The 15,717-nt window shown below is 36.9% G+C and overlaps 1 long non-coding RNA gene across 1 annotated transcript in view; it reads left to right on the forward strand.

The window, feature by feature from the left end:
• The window catches only part of LOC149797292 (uncharacterized), a 66,188-nt gene extending 50,594 nt beyond the window's left edge, over positions 1–15,594 (forward strand). The window contains exon 2 of the long non-coding RNA XR_016421507.1: positions 15,026–15,594. This is a non-coding gene — a long non-coding RNA (uncharacterized LOC149797292). The remainder of the gene's footprint in view (positions 1–15,025) is intronic.
• The last annotated feature ends 123 nt before the right edge of the window (positions 15,595–15,717 follow it).

The following is a 15,717-nucleotide window of genomic DNA, read 5'->3' on the forward strand; positions in this document are numbered from 1 at the left end:
GGTAATTTCGAAACACAAAACGAATCCAGCTTTTTTTTGGGGGGACATCGGTGTTCAATGAATTTAGTAGTTCACAACGAATTTGATGCCATATTTCAGCAATTGCAATGGGATTCTCTAGAAGTTTTCTAAAACGGTCTTTGGTAAATCGGGCAGGTTGTTCTTTGACAGGTTCTAGTTCTGGTTCTGGTTCAACAAGATCCCTTCTATCACCAATCTCAGCACGGGGTTGATCGATACCCTCTATTGCTGATATATTTCTAGCTGTAATTATGATTGAGCAGCAGCTATTTCAGCTGGAAGTTCTCGGAGAATCTTTAGGGCATTTTTCAGTTCTTTTTGCTATAATTTTTGGTTGATTTAGCGGCTTGTTCCAACGACGGAAGAAGATCTTTAGTGGCTTTTGTGACTGGTTTAAATAACTTCTCTACCCTCTGTAAATTCCACATGAGCATCCTGGCGTGGTTGCAGCTGCTGTTTGACAGAATAACGAACTACAAGATACTTCTTAATTGCATTTAGTCGTAGTCTAGGTAATTTTTCTGTATAAGATTCCATGGTTAAGCGCAGAATCACTCATTATTATTATTACAAGAACGATTTTAATTGCAGATCACTAAGTCAGTAGATATACAAGGTTTTACTCTATTACAGTAACATACAATGAATTGCCGGAATCTCAGTTCTACTCACAGTTTAGCCCTGTCCACGTCACGTGTTTGACCGCGCTATATATAAATATGCGCTCTGAATAATATACAAGGTTTCCCCACCCCAGGTCACGTTTCTGACTGCTTTAAATATACATATGCGCTATTAATAACTCGCTGAGATTTAAAAGTCAAGTAAAAATCGATAATTGTATATTTCAAAACACACTCTATAGAGAAATATGAACCTGTTACATTAAACATAAACTTTAAGATACTAGAATACTTGATAAATAAATTATATGATCTAAATGCGTGTGCATCATTAATGTCTCTGTCTGTTAAATAAGTATTGATATCGCTGTGAATTATATATTTAATTTCAGCAGTTTATTTGTAAGAGTCCAGTGGCCGAGTGGTTAAGACGAATCAACCAGTGGAAACTACTTCATGAGTTTGAGTCCAAAACACGGCAGATACATTGTACAAATCAGCGACAGATGCTGTTATAGTGTGTGTGTGTGTGTGTGTGCCAAGCACTCGAAAGTCAACTGGAAAACGTACTGATTACCAATTATTTTCGCACAACTACCACCAGCTGAAATAGGTGGTGGTGCAGTTTTTGCACCCCATGGGTTTTGCCTGGGGGTGGGGGTGCAAACAATTCAGTGCGTATCCTGTTGGCGGTAGAGCCGTGGGGAATTTATGGACAACCCTCTGAATTTCTAGTATATCTTCTCATATCTTGGAATTCACCATGTGACCATAAATAGGATAACCTTCACCTCTCCCTTTATGGTAAAAATAGACAGTAGATGTGAAAAGACCAAAAATAGCCGAAATACATGAAAGATGTAGCCAGAAATACATGGAAAACCAAAAAGTAAAAATAGACCTCATTGAAGAGTACCCCACGAAAGGACCACATGAAGACAGAAATTGTGCTGCCATATAGTTCGTGCATTATGGTTCTTTTCCCACTCATTACGAGCTTTCATTACACCTATGATTGTATTGCGTAACTGGGTAGTGCTTGCTCACTTGGTACACTTTTTTTTTATCTGTGTACAGGAGTAACACTGCATAATTTTCCATATGTTTACTGTGCCCAGGTGTTTCAGGTGAATCAAGTACGAGTGACAGTAGATGGTAGCTGACCGGACACTAACAAACAATTGTCTCAGTTTGATATGTATGGTAGGGTTGAACGATCTGTCAATATTTACCAACATGTCATCATAATGCGTCATGCCCACGTCCTGTCTTGGAATAATAAGGTAACTTTTGGAATTAATGAAGCACTACTATTTTGCCTTTCCTGACGACGATATCCCGCTAGCTCTATTAAGTCTTAAAAGATTTCCGAAATTTACTACTACAAGTTTGTTTTTTTTGCGTTCAATCTTGTTGTTTTCTAATAAAATCTTTATTCTGTTTTACCATATAACACGCATTTATTGCCATTGAAGGCATCTAGCTCAAGTTCTATTGATTTTTGAAGATTAATGTATAATTTGCAAAAATAAAATTTTGGGGAAAATGTGTGATTTACGTAGAAATTTTACTCCAGTATCTGAATCATTCTCATGGTCAGGTGCGGTTCTAAATCTCTTTTTTGTTGTCCTTTGATACGGGTTTTGATCATGACTTTATTTTTCATAGAAATGGGGATCTTTGTTCTGGAGTTTGATTTTTTTTATGTGGTCTGTTGCTTTTATTTTTCTCGTAGACTGTAGGTGATGTCGGAGATGGCAGTGATGGTAGTAGAGCTGATGTGGTATTTCCTTGAATTGTCTTGCTAGTGTTACTTTAGTAACAATATTATTAAATTTGTGTAATTAACCAGTTTGAACATTTTTTTAAAAAATCAGTTTCATCCTCTGTTAATTATATATATTTCTTTTCTGATGCAATTAAACGGCTATTGTCAAAGTTTATATCTCCAAGCTTAAACACTACACCCTTTTAACATAAATTTATTACATTAATATCTTCCAAAAGAATTTTAAAACTTCGGAAAATTTCATCTTTAAAATATATTCTTTATCATTTAGTGCTAAATTTAATCCCAAATTGTAAATTCTTGCTTTCTATCTCTTCATGCGACATCAATTCTTACATGCTTTCTTAATGCTGCAACAAATCTTGCAATATCTCTTGTCGTGGCATAAATTGTTACAATCTATCAAGACAAATTTGCGATAAAGCTGCTGGTTATTTTCTGTTTGTTTTGAAACATAGGTAAGTTTGAAATTAAGCTTGTTTTCGATGTCAAAAGGCTGAAAATCATCGCATTTAAAGTCGGGCAATCCTGGACGTACGTAGGGCTTTCCTTGTCTAAAAATAGATCATTAATATATCTAATATTCTAATGTTAAGAGTAAAAAGACGGTAATTTACAGCAATTTTAATACAGATTCATGTACTCTCCGAGGAGTAAAGCCGTGTTTACGTGCAGTTTTAGAGCAGTGGATAGAGCAAGTAATGTGTTGCGTAATGGGATTGTGGGGGGAGGGGTCATCTCAAAGTGTTTCCGATTTAAAGTTTACTTCATAACAATTTCTCTCTCTCTCTCTCTCTCTCTCTCTCTCTCTCTCTCTCTTAAGATAAAATAATAAGAGAATATGCCCTCTATCTGTTTTTATAATTATTGTAACGAATACTAACCGCCCAAGTTCACCATTAGTATAAGTCAAATAGTATACGAATTTAGACATGAACAAGTAAGACAGATGGATCCACAAACATGTGGACAGATTAAATTCCACGTACTGCCAGTTTAATAGCACCAAACTATCGAAGGAAGTATTTGGAACTTGTTTCCTTTTTCTAAAAATATAAAGTGATTTTTTGTGACTAGCGGCAACATAATTTAAAAGAATCGAGTATGGCTCACTAGGCTTGTATTGAAAAAACGTTTTAAAAAAATAAAACAAACAAACAAACAGTAGTTTGAAGAGTAGCAAGGTTCGGTGATTTTTCTCCTGGTTGCATTAAACTCCGGGACTGACGGCACTATTAATTTTCGAAAGGGGGCAGCGATATTTTACCCCCCACCCCCAACTAAATATTTCCGGCCCTTAAATAGCATAACAGATATCTCACTCTAATTTGTGGACAAAATGATCTTATTGTATCCATTAGCTAAGTCGTTTTGCAGACAGTTTCAGTTCTCCATAGATACAGCTATTGCTGTTAATGTAAAAGACTTTTCTTTAATTTGTAAACTTTGACATAAATTGCCATAACTGTTTTAAAAATATTTCAAGTGGTTGATGTAAAAGATGCATGGATGCTGTATAAAACAATATTAAGAAACAGGTCACAATTAAAGGCGCAATGGTGCAGCCGAGAAAGATTTCTCCTATGACCGTATTGTGACATTTATGTATATAAAATGACTAAATACCATTTAAAATGCATATTTTTGAAAAATATAAAGTACTTAAAGTTTCTCATTATGAAATACGGGTACTCAGTTATTTTTGTACATAGCGTAACGAATCTAGTCTTCAGATAATGCTCGGCAATGATCGACCGATTTCGAGATGAATTAAATGTGACATAAATTTGCATAATAAAATTGTTAAAGCTACATTAAAAATCGAAAACACACATAAACACAAATATTTAACGTTGTTAAGGTCTACTTACTGTTTTTATAATTTATGTAAAAAAATTATAATTTTCATAACAAATACAAAATGATAACAAAATGTCATAACAACTTACTTTTGGCATCTATTTTTTAAACCTGACAAAGTAGCCTGATTGGGGTTAAAATAAGAAGAAAAATTACACCTGTACAAAATTCGTACATCTATTTAAGTCGTGCAAAATAATGACATCACTTTTTTTCTTCTGTTTTAAACTTGATGCATGACTTAAGGAGTATTTCGAAAACCCCAAAATATGTTAAGAAAATGCTCTATAAGCACTGTCATGGTAAGCTTCAGGACTAGTGATTGTGATGTGATTTTTATTTTTTAACGTAGCTTTAACAATTTTTCAGTCATATCACTACGATTTCTGCAATGTGGCAGTTTACAGTGATGTCTAGCACTGGGGCATCATGCCGCAGACATGTAGCATGATGTCCCACCCAGTCACATTATCCTGACACCAGGCCGACCAGTCCTAACACTAACCTTTTAATGCTGAACACCAAGCAAGGCAGCTGTTAGTACCATTTTTTAAGTCTCTGGTATGACTTGGCCGGGAATCGAACCCACGACCTCCCGCATCCGAGGCGGACGCTCTAACCACTAGGCCACCGGAGCTGTGCATCAGGACTTAAAGAATCCTATAATGTCTTACTCAGAATTTAGAATGACATGAAGGCGAACAAGAAAAATAAATTTCCTTCATATTTTATATAACAATAAGGTTGATAATTTTAATTGCTCAGGCTGCTTGGTTTTCAATTTCTGGACCTCCGAACAGGTGATTAGTGCAAATAATTTCTGAAATAAGAATTTTACCTTTTATAATGAAAATTTTGAAACTTCTTTAATTTTCTCAAGCACTTGTATGTATTTCTTGAGCATGTGAGCTCCCAAGCTTACAGCTTTTATGTACACAATATGTATCACAAAAAGGTACTGAATAATTTGACAGGTATGTGTACTACCACGCACAAAACCTCTTTTTGTAAACATGTGTAATAACCTGCATTTAGGGAGTGAGGTATGCATGCGTGTATACGGTAATCCGACTGCTTGCAAATCTGATGCTTTAAACGAGATAGGGCTGGCTCCCCGGGCCTAAGTGCAGCCCCATATGACAAGGGCTCACATACGGAAGATAATGATCAAATAAATCCAGAATTTATCAGACGACGCATCCCAAAGGGTTCAATAGAAGGGGTGAAACTGATGCTTACTGCAGATACGGGTGCAACAAAGACCATTATTGCTGACAGAGTTTATAATCAAATACCTGAGGAGAAACGTCCACCGTTAAAGAAGTCTGTAACTTTGGCTGGAACAGGTGGGACACTGTTAAAAGAATTGGAAAAAGCCACATTTCGTCTAGAATTGGGACCACTGAAACTGGACAGGGAGGTTATAGTTGCAAAAATTGAAGACGAAGGACTTCTTGGAATAGACATACTGCAAAATGAGAATGATGGACCTGCCGACATTTTGCTAAGCAAAGGGGTAATTAAACTTCATGGCGTATCAATACCATGCATACAGATTGGACTTAATGATGATACAGTGAGAAATGTAAGAACAGCAGACGATTTCATCATACCAGGAAATAGTGAAGCAGTAATAGATGTTTTTGTGGACAGGAATGAAGAAGATGGAATTGTAAAACAAAATGAGTTTCTGATTGAACCAAGTGAAAATTTTAGAGATAAATATTCCTTGATTGTGGCTCCTGACCTAGTGGACACAAAAGATAAAGTCACTTAGAAACTTAGAGTACTCAATCCATACCCAACAGCTGTATCTATCAAACAGGATACACGCATCGGACAAGCATACAGACATGACGGCATTCAAATGACACTCTTTGACACTGAAGATATTGAAGAAACTAGAAATTTTAGCCAAATCCGCAGAATCAAAAATCAGAAGTCAGAAAGACAATGTCTTAGTGGGATGAAGAGTAACTTCGAAAGAGTGGATGTGAAAAGAGATATCTCTGCTGGGACTGAAAGCTGCATTGTACCAGAACACTTACAAGATTTGTATGAGAGTACTGTTGCAACAAAAGGCCCACAAGAATCAAAAGTGATAGCAAATTTACTTAATAAGCTTGCAAATACATTCTCCAGAGATGACAATGATCTAGGATTGACAACACTAATTGAGCACAGCATTGACACTAGCGATGCAAAACCAGTCAAACAACCCCCAAGACGAGTGCCATTGGCCTTTGCTGCAGAAGAAAAGAAAGCAATACAAGAACTGGAGGATAAAGGAGTAATACAGAAATCAACTTCACCTTGGGCATCACCCATTGTGCTGGTTAGAAAGAAGAATGACCAGGTTAGACCTTGCGTTGATTACAGACGACTGAATGCAGTAACTGTTAAAGATGCTTTTCCTTTTCCTCGTGTGCAAGATTGCTTGGATGCAGTTGCTGGAGCAGAGTCCTTCTCAACACTGGATCTTACCTCAGGGTATCACCAAATTCCAGTAAGGGGTGAAGACATTCCAAAGACAGCTTTTGTCAACAAGTATGGACTCTATGAATACAAGACTATGCCCATGGGACTTACTGGTGCCCCAGGTACTTTTCAACGCCTAGTTGAGTTAGTACTCCAAGGACTTCAATGGCAAACCTGTCTAATTTACACTGATGACATCATTGTTTTTGGGGAAAACTTTGAGGCACACATGTCACGACTTGAAGAAGTGTTGCAAAGAATACAAAATGCTGGATTAAAATTGAAGCCAGATAAATGTCACTTACTACAAAAGGAGGTGGAATTTTTGGGCCATATTGTTAGCAAGGAAGGAGTAAAACCATGCCCTAGGAACATCATGAAAATACTAGAATGGCCGACACCAGCAAATGTAACAGAGGTACGACAAATATTAGGGATGGGAAGTTATTATCGCCGTTTTGTGAAAAAATTTTCCAAGATTGTACGCCCTTTTCGTGGAATTGACACGCAAGGGGAAATCTTTTCAGTGGACACCATTATGTGATGAAGCATTTGAACATCTAAAGACAGCACTTACAAGTCCAGATATCATGGCTTATCCTTTATCTGCTTGTGAGTTTATTCTCGACACCGATGCCAGTGATGTGGGAATAGGTGCTGTTCTCAGTCAATACCAAGATGGGAAGGAACGAGTGATAGCCTTTGCCAGTCGATCTTTAAACAGAGCAGAGAAAAACTACTGTGCAACAGACAAGGAACTATTAGCAGTACGTTATTTTGTTGAATATTTTAGACAATACCTTTTGGGCAGAACCTTCAAAATCAGGACAGACCATCAAGCTTTAGTTTGGCTGTTCAAACTGAAAGAACCGAAGGGACGGATAGCTAGATGGATTGAAATCCTATCAGCATATAACTTTACAGTGGAATACCGTCGTGGCACCAAGCATGGCAATGCAGATGCTCTCAGCAGGTGTCCTAATCCACGTGATTGCAACTGTGATGATGTTGATATGGTGGAACCTTTGCGCTGTGGACCATGTAGGAAATGCAGGAAAAGAGAAGACATGATGGGATATTTCTCAGCAACAAAACACATTGGGTTCTAAGCAGGCAGAGGGTCTTCAGATTGTTAATTTAGAAGAAACTACAGATGACCATCATGTAGCTGACAGCCTGTTCTTTAATGATGTAGAACAAGTGATGGGTTCCAATCAGGCAGAGGGTCCCACTGTCAGGACTGAACAAGAGAGTGAGAATTTAAGAACTGTGAAAACCAGAGCTCAATACACAAAGGATTCACAGGCAAAGTTAGTCCTTGAAAAGGAGAAAGAAGTTCAATGCAGAAAAGAGAATAAGTCAGATAGTTGGGTACCTTGGGCTGGAAACTACATCATGATGAAACTCCAACAGCTACAAGAGGAGGATGAAGACATAGGTCCTATCATGAAGGCAAAACAAGAAAATAAGCAACAATCGAATGCAGCAATTACTGCTTTGAGTCCAGCAACTCGACATTATTTGGTTATTATGGGATATCTTAGAACTGTAGAATGGGGTTCTGTTTAGGAAATTCATTAGGAAAGATGGCACTGGAGAACATTTACAATTCATTGTTCCTTGGATACTGAGGAGGGATATAATGTTTCAGATGCATGACTGTGTTATCTGGACACTTATGAATAAAAAAGACACGTGAGAAAACCCTTCAAAGATTCTACTGGTTTGAAATGCAGGAAGACATTAAGAACTGGGTAATGAAATGTGATATTTTGCTTCAAATAAGAAACCCAACAAGAACCCAAGAGCACCATTGGGTAACATGGCAGCTGGAGCACCCTTGGATAGGTTGGCAACAGATATTTTGGGGCCTTTACCTCAGACACCTAGGGGAAACCAGTACATTTTGGTTGCAACTGATCATTTTACCAAATGGGTCGAAATATTTGCAGTACCTGACCAGACTGCTGAAACATGTGCACACAAAATACTGGAGGAGGTTATTAGCAGATTTGGATGCCCTTTGACCATACATTCTGATCAAGGTCGGAACTATGAAAGTGAAATTTTCATAAAGTTATGCCAGATGTTAGAAATACGGAAAACTAGAACAAGTGTTAGAAATCCAAGATGTAATGGATTAGTAGAGAGGTTCAACCGTACTCTTCTAAGGATGATCAAAGCCTATTTAAAGGGACAGCAAGAGAACTGGGATTTGCACCTAGGTTGTTTAGTGGCTGCTTATCGAGCAACACCACACGAGTCCACAGGTTTAACACCATACTTACTGATGTTAGGAAGAGAAGTAAGGTTGCCTGTAGAACTTGCATTTGGATATGTGCAGAACCAGACAAGAGGAAATTTCACAAGTTATGGTGAGTATGTTGATCTGATTAGAGATAGGATGCATCATGCTCATCAGGTTGCCAGAAAACATTTACAGTCTGCAGCAAGACACCAGAAAGACTTGTATGATGCCAAGGTGTCTCAGAGTTCTTACCAGCCAGGAGATTTAGTGTGGTTAATAGCTGATGGTAGGAGGATAGATGTGTCACCAAAATTGCAAAATATGTATGATGGACCATATGTTGTCAAGCGGACAATAAGTTGTTTAAATTATCTGATACAGCTGGATCCATTTGGGAAAGAAAAACTTGTTCATCACAACAAACTGAAGAAATACACAGGTGAAAACCCCCCAAGATGGACGATAAAGGCTTCCAGAATGGCGGTCCTGGAATCAAGAACTGGAAAAGAACATTAGTTGTTTAAACACAGTTCATAAATATTGACAGCTGGTTGTGAAGTAGTAGTATGATGTCAAGTTCGAAGAGTTAGTGCAAGGACTATAAAGTTAAACTAAACATGGTTGGAAAAACAAGAATAATAATAGTAGTAATAATATTATTGATTATAATGTTACGGCAAAAGATTTGCACAGACAGCCTATTAAACTGACTGCATCGCAGATTTGTTTTAGTAAGTCTTCTTGCTTTGTATGGTGAAATGTGTATCTTGCAGAAATAGTCTCCTTTGTCAAGAAATGGCTTCAAGGGTCATCAAGATCAAGGAATATACGCACACAAGAGGCCGTGCCTATCAATGCTTGAGATGTAAAGGAGTGGTTGGGGAGAAGGGACGGATTGTGGCCCATTTCTACAAACACCATGTCTCTTAGATAAAGTTCCATACAATTGCAATTTGTGCAACTTCGATGCACTCAGCAGAGGGATCTAGAGCGACATGTCAGACACTATCCAGACCATAAAGTGGCTGCACAAAAATTAGTGGAGAGGGGACAAAGCATTGATCAAGCATATGAGGAGTCAAGTTTAATCGAAAACGCAGAACCCTACCAGTGGACAGAGAAAAATATTGTAATTCTAACCAAAGAGGAGTCAGAAATAGTTTGGAGAGAAAGGTCAGGAGGTAGAATGAAGATGGAGGGTGGGTCACCAGTGGTTATGCAGCCTAACCTGACAGTGATTGGTTCTGTCACCAATAAAGCAGCAACAGTCACCATAACACCTGCAGTTCTCTGCAGACCTGTGACTAACGTATTACCAAATGCAATGGGTACAAAGGTTCAACAAAATCTGGAGCCTATACACGTCAGCATCAGCAAATTTGAACACTCGAGCAAGAACAATGAATAAGTGCAGTGAACGACCAGCATCTATTTTACAAACATCTGCAGAGTCTGAAGACATTCTAAATAACCTGCTGAATTATGAGGATGACCCCTTTCTATCTGAATTCCCCACCCAGGAGATGAAAATGCCATCCAATCTGGAGGTAACACCATGCTACATAAGTGAGCCAACACCTGCCTTTAGTCTCATGCCCTCTCCTGTTACAGAGCCAATGATGAATAGGGACTACATAAGATCACCCAAGAACCTGTCAAGTTCAGCCTCATCTACCTGAACCTGTTGTGAAGAACACAAACAGCACAGCCAGAGGTTGGTGGAAAAGTTTACAGTTGCAGTGGATGCCATGAACCAATCAATGAGTTTAGCAGCCTAGGCAGTCAGAGGGGCTCTGGATGTCTCCTTAGATGCTCTAAGTAATGTGACGAAGGCATTACAAGAGCAGATGGTGGCATTTCAACAATGTCAGAAAATCACAAACGATTTAATAAAATCCATAAATGAGCACACATTCACAAATTCAACTGAAACCACTGGAAACCAGCCAGTCTTGAGGGAGAACAAAGGAAGGAATGAAGAGCGAACAGATAGCAAGGAGAACAAGAAGAGTAATACAAGGAGGGAGAACAGCGGTGAAAAGAAACATCAGAGACAGGAGCGCAGGCATCACCCATACTAGTATACAGTGATATTTGTTATAAGTTATAATCTATGATGCATTACTTTAAAAGCTACTACGCATTTAGGACACTTTGGTTAGATGATGGGTGTTGCTTTTGGTGTTGAGGCTATAATTCTTATTATGATACATTATTAGCTTTTAAAGGTCACAATCAAATGGCAATAGTCCAACATTACACCCACCCAAATTTGGCTAAATAAAAATTCTTACCTTGTTATTGAAGTCCATATTCTTATGTTTTTTTTTTTGTTTTTTTTTCTGGGCTCACCTAAGTGATGATGCATTATCTGTTGGCATGTCAAACTTCATGCCACATAAAATTATTTTGGCTGGTAGAGACATACAACCAATGTGTTTCAGGTCGATGTGTGCTATTAAGAGCTATATTTTTTTCTTTTCTTTCATTTTTCCTCTTTCCCTCTATAGTCATGCATTGCATTCTATTGGCATATATATTATTGTTGTAAACTACACTGATATTTGATTTTAAAATGTCATGCATGCATAACTGATTTGGCTCACTGTTCTGAAGTTTGCCAATTGTATATTTAACTTACTATAAAATATCATGCATTGGAAACTTTAATTTTAACAGTAAATTATCAGTCAGTAAATTTAATACATTATATACATATTCAGCTTTTCTAGAATTGCTTATATCAGGATAGCTACACGAGTTTTTATATTAACACATTTGCTGTTTAAGGGACATCTGAACAATTCAAAATAAGTTACTTCATGCAGATGTAAAATATGTTTTTTTCTACAATATGTAGTCTGAAATGGGTTCATATGATCACAATAGGTATGCAAGTTTGTGTTTTTTTTAAGTCATATGCAGTTTAATATTGAATAATGAATAATTTCATTTAGTATTGTCACATGTACTGAAATTACTGAATTTTCTTACTGTGCAATTTATAGTTTATAATATTTAGAATAAGGAAACAAAATTTGTACCCAGAATTGCTCTCAAGCCAAATTAGTGTACATATGTTCTTAAACATTCCATTGTTAACACCATACATGTGCTTGAAACCTGTGACATCTGTAGGCTCGGAATTTGGAATTTAAAAATATTATTGATATCAGTGTTGAATTACAGTATCTATTGTTTACAGTTAATCTGAGTAATTTAATTCCATGTTCTTGTTCTTGAAGATGTTGAGTTTTCTGTGTAAATTATAACCATTATATTTCAACTGCTCCTATCATTACTACAATACTTTCTATAAAATTTAAAGCATCAGTTTTGTGTATACAAGTGCCTTCAGTGTAAATTTTAAGAGTGTTGTGTGACACTAACACTCTTGGCAGAGGGTATTGTAATAACCTGCATTTAGGGAGTGAGGTATGCATGCGTGTATACGGTAAACGCTATTCATACAAGCCGTCCAATTCGGTATAGATTTTTTTTTTAAAATTATAAATCTGTGCATTAGCAGTGAATTTCTTAAATGAGTTGACATTACTATTTTCTACGATCCTGTGTTTTGTTTACTTGTCGATTAATAGTTAGCTGGTATAGTCTACGTGTTTTTGTGTTAGCGAAAATAGGGAGTATCATGCCAGTGGATGGCATCCTTGATAATTCGATTAATGCTTATTTCTAGTTAACAGCTTAAGACTGTACACTACATACTCAATGTGTTTATAGTCCCTGATGTTTCATTTGTATATGTCATCGCATTTAAGTTTGTTTTTCCTCTTCTTTGTTTCTTTGGTACATATAACTGTTGACTACCCTTTCATGCGGTCTACCTCGGTAATATTGTAAGAGTGCATAACACGGTTTCCGAACCATTGCTATAGTGAGAGACTAACACGGTATGTGCCGCGAAATACAAAACTGATTTTCTTCTTTTTCTATTTTTACTTATGGCAATTCATTCGCAATGTAGTAATGTGTAAAATATCCAGCTGGTAATTTCCATAAATAATCATTGTGAAAATTAACTAAATATACACATGCAATACTAGCGCATGCTGGTTTGAATATTCCAACAAGAATTGTGGGTTTTGTGGGCGTTGTGGGTTTTGTCAGGAGTATATAAGGCTTTGTGGGCTGCTTGAGAGGGTTCAGTCAGCTAGCAGCCATCAAACTAGGTACATCACAGTTATTGTGAGTTTTATTTTTTTTTATTTTGTTTTGTTTAGTTTATTAGAGAATTATGTAACTTTAGGCACTATTTTGGACAGTAAATATTTTTATAAAGTTTATTTAAGTATAAATCAATTTTTCACTTAAGTTATTTTTTTAATTATTTTTAATTCCTTTCTCTCTTCCAAATTATACACATTCTAGTTATTTCACAAGCAAAATATATATTGTTTAATCATTTGTTATTTAAAATTCAGTTATATGGTCAAGTGAGTGTTGTCCTCACAGACCCATACTTTTATTCATTTCTTTATTTATTTTCTTTATTTAATTAGTTTTATGAAGCTAAATACATACAGAAAAGTTTTGCTACACTACAAATATATAATTCCTTTTCTTAAATTATAGGTCCAACAAAGTTCTTAGGGAAATAAAATGTTTAAGTCATTGTGAGTGTTTTCCTCACCGACTTGATATTCTAAATTCAATTCAACAATACTTGATTATTCTAGCAATCTATAAAACATAAGTTATTTGTCTATTTTATAATTTACTAGTTGTCTAAGTCATTGTGAGTGTTTTCCTCACAGACTTCACATTCTAAATTCAATTCAACAATACTTGATTATTCTAGCAATTTATAAAATATATGTGTCTATTTTATAATTTATTAGTTGTCTAAGTCACTGTGAGTGTTTTCCTCACCAACTTGACAGCCAATTTACTTCCATTTATACCAATTCACTTCAAATAAGTATTACGCGTGTCATGTTTACCCCGACCCAGAGTAGCCCAGTTGAAATATGTATAATCAAAGTAATTCTGACAGGCCATTGTTTGATGTTAAACATTGCCGAAGGCTACCACTAACCCATTACGTAAGATTGTTGTGGCTAGAATTGGAGAGCCGGACATAGGAGTTGCGAAGCCACAGACAGCCAATTATCACCTAGGTGTGGAAATGTTTCCCCAGGATCAAAGGAAGTTGCCTGAAGAAGTGGGAGTGTCTTAACTTCTTTTCCCTGCAAACAGACAGACAGGTTGAACTGGCTGCTAAGACAATTGGACAGGGGCACAGCGCCACCCAATCAGAATCGAGATGGGGGGAGACCTTGATTTGGGTAGAATGATATCCCCGTGTCTTCCGGCATGAGTTAGTTCGCTGAGAGAAATTACCCAGAGTGGAGGTTAGCGTAACTCCGAATAGCCATTTGTTATTGGCGGGAAAATCTTAGAGCAGGAAATTCTAAGTAGAAAGCTTCAAATAAGGTCAGTAGGATATTAGTTCGATCTTTGTGGAATGCGACTGCATTTTAATTGTAGGTCGTATGTATACTTTATTATTACTAGAATCGTAGTACGAAGAATTACTTTGTTTTGATAATATGTGTGCATATTTTGAAGAAATGAGTTGATATTTGTAAAGAATTATATAGCTTGCTAGCCGTCGTAAGAGTTGATATTGTACTTTGCTATGTGGGTATTTTATAGTAGACTAACGCATATGTTCATATGATTATAGATTTTGCCACTGTTGAATATTTGTAATGTACAGACATGCATCTGATTGTTGTCAGATTGTAGTACGATGAGATTAAATATATATGTGTATATACTGACGTGACACAATGTATTGATGTCTGTATAACAATTCGCTGATACCGTGTTATTACGCCATTGTTTACCCTGCAAGAAGTGTGTGGGAATTTCGATGTGTATGCATGCGTGACCGAAACAGTGATAGCTATCTGATGATTAATTGTCGATATAGTGTGAGGTGAGATTCGATAAAACATGTTAACGCCTTGTGGTTTTTCACAGGAAGCTTTGAGGGTCAGACCAGTTATAGTTTGGTCCCGTAGTCTCAGATAGAGAGATGGAGGAAAAGAGAAGAAAGGAGAGAACTCAGGACAAGTTGAAGTCTAGGAGCGAATTGGAGGAGGAGATAGTAGAGATGGAGGAAAGGAGAAGAAAGGACAGAAGTCAGGAGAAGTTGAAGTCTGGGAGCGAAATTATAGGAGGAGATAGTAGAGAGGGAAACGGAGACAAAGGAGGAGTTAGAGGAATGGAAAGAAGGAAGGAATCAGCGGGAAAGAAATAGATGAGTAGATGCAAGGACAGGGGGAAAATCGAACTCACACTGTAAATCACGGGATGAATTAGGCTGTCACTTGGTCGAGGGAAAGATGAGTGATTGGAAGTTATCGTTTTAAATTATCACATTTATTAAATTGTTATTGATTGAATTTCATCTTAGTGTTCTCTATAATTTAACCGTCGGCATTGCTGACTGGGGGCTTAGAGCTGTAAATCTATCTTGTTACTAATTTAACTTTCTAACCTAACGAGCCAGGGTGGAACTTTCATCATAAATTAAATTAAATTATATTGGAAGAACCCCACCCCAATACGTGCAAACGTCACAACGTGAAAGTTGAAGTGTAAAGTCAAGCAAGTGTTTTCCTTGCAGATTTTTACATTTCACAATTACAATCAAGTCATAGTTTCTCTTC

Source organism: Sinohyriopsis cumingii, chromosome 6 (genome assembly GCF_028554795.1).
Source record: "Sinohyriopsis cumingii isolate HCF-2022 chromosome 6, ASM2855479v2, whole genome shotgun sequence".
NCBI classification, from domain to species: Eukaryota; Metazoa; Mollusca; class Bivalvia; order Unionida; family Unionidae; genus Sinohyriopsis; species Sinohyriopsis cumingii.